General features: G+C 39.5%; 1 long non-coding RNA gene across 1 annotated transcript; it reads right to left on the minus strand.

Annotated features, from left to right (window-relative positions):
* Positions 1–363: 363 nt before the first annotated feature.
* LOC143104136 (uncharacterized) lies at positions 364–1,505 on the minus strand. The gene is made up of 3 exons (XR_012983008.1): positions 1,403–1,505; positions 516–576; positions 364–408 (listed from the first exon to the last, which is right to left on the minus strand). It is a non-coding gene; the product is annotated as an uncharacterized LOC143104136 (long non-coding RNA).
* Positions 1,506–2,236: the final 731 nt, after the last annotated feature.

The raw sequence follows: 2,236 nt of genomic DNA on the forward strand, positions 1-2,236 counted from the left end.
CTAGACTTCTGGCCCCATGTGCTTGGTAAACCAATGTATTAATATAGTTGTTATTTACACCAACCCTGTCACCTTTTAATCTTAGAGGGTACTAAAATCACAGATTTATTTGAAACATTCATATTCAAGTGAAGCACTAAGGGTGGTTTACTGAAGTTGAATTGACAAATAACAAAATACAACAGCATTTGTATTTGTTGTAAACAAGTACATCAGTTTAATGACTTGTTTTTCAACAGATTTGCTGAACAAATCCGCAAATGTGCATTAAATGAGCAATTTGCAACTACAAAATAAAAACAAAATAGACAAACATTAATAATCAAAAATAAAATGTCCCAAAAAATAGATAATTATTCCTACTTCGTTCCTGGTTTTTAGGCATCTGCAACTCTGCAGTGGACGAACCTGCAATGATTAAATAAATACATAAATAAATAAAAAAAAAAACGATGTTAAATGTGTCGTGTCATATTAACAGGCTATGTAACCATTTGCCATCAAGAAAACCTCACCTTCTGGTAGGTAGAGTTAGGTAGAGGTAGAGATGTGCTCCAAAGGACTTCAACAGTGTCTCTGAATAAGTGCATAGTTGATCGAGCAGAATGAGTTTATTTTGCTATCATTACTTACACTCAAATAACAAGCAATTCCACATGTAACAATTCATATTCTATTTGCAAATGAGGCATAATCAAAAGAGTATACTTAATTGCAGTATGGTGAACGCTTAACATGGTGATCTACTGCAGCCTAAATATTAGGGTAGCACCGCTACATCGCTTGCCACTATCTTAATCAAATGTAAATTTATTTTCATCACAGAAGTCTCCCCACCCAACATGGTATATTTTCTCAAACACTACCATCTCTCACCCAAGATCTTAGAGCAGAGCGCACGTACTGTTCCATCTTTGCCTATGAAGCTGGAATGTTACTGATGCCCAGAGTCGCGCTAGTCAGTGGTTTGGGTTGGGACTGGGAGCCTGGGCTTAGTCTGTTGTTGCTATCAGACTTACCACTATGTCACATATTATAGAGCAGTAATAAACTATCAACACTTTCAGGTGCGAAATCAGAAACAATCCCTCTGTGGTAAATTTGCCTTCAGCTACGTTTTCATGTAGCTACTGTAGTGCTAATGTCCACTTCAGTCAGCTAGCTAACTTTAATTTACGACATAATAAGCCCACCTAGAGCTAGGGTACATGCTTGATTGAACATCCAAAACAATCCCAATATCCTTGACATCTGAAATACATCTAGATAAATATATATTAATGGGAGACATTTCTCTGTTGATGGCGGAGATTTAGCTCTGGTGATGGCTTATATTAGATCATGACAGCTAGCTAGCTACCTCAAGCACAAAACATACTGTAAATAATCATGCAAAACATACCTGTATCTTGCTCATTTTTCTCCTCCTCTGTCATTTTCTTCGTTCTGTTTTCGGCACCAGAGGGATACGTCCTTTTTTGTGACTTGTCTGAACATTACCGTCTCTTCCGATTGTTGAACTTGATGCAGTGTCTGCATGAATTGTATATGCACCCGAGGTGTCTACTTTATGCGCGTGACTCAAAGGCTGGTAGACACAGTAGCAGTAGGCAGGCATATTGATCATGAAATCATAATTTTCTTGATTTGAATGATAATTGTTTCATTTATTCATTCATTGATGTCACTTGTTTACGTTTATTATGTAAAAAAAAAAAAAAGAAACTCGATTGGGGGCCCCCTGGTGGCCAGGAGGCCCCAAGCAGCCGCTTAGTTCGCTTATGCCTCGGGCCGGCCCTGGTCATACGTATGATTACTGTGAATGTGTGTGTGTGTGTGTGTATCTGTTTGTGCACATGTGTGCACATGAACTGGGTTAACATGACCCCTGGAGGCAAATATACGGAAAAAATGGTCATCCTAGGTCCTACAGTTCTCAAGATATTCACAGAGAACTGTGTCTGGCCTACCCTCCTTTCGGGGGGTCCAGTCCAGCGGGGGGGCTACAGATCAAAACGAAAAATGACAGAGCCCTACGGTTCTCGAGATATTCACAGAAAACTGTCTCCGGCCACCTACAGGCCAGTTGGTGTATAGTAACATAAATTAATTTATTGTGTGGCCCCCCATGAACGGAATTCCACGAAACTTGGCGTGCATTCAGAGGGTGTCATAATGATCCTACACTTCCAATTTCATGCAGTTTTGACTATGTTAGGTCACAGATACCTGCGAT

Source organism: Alosa pseudoharengus, unplaced genomic scaffold, assembly GCF_046254945.1.
Source record: "Alosa pseudoharengus isolate Yale_2024_CS ecotype anadromous, Long Island Sound unplaced genomic scaffold, YU_APseudo_1.1 YU_APseudo_1.1_scf_5, whole genome shotgun sequence".
Classification (NCBI taxonomy): domain Eukaryota; kingdom Metazoa; phylum Chordata; class Actinopteri; order Clupeiformes; family Clupeidae; genus Alosa; species Alosa pseudoharengus.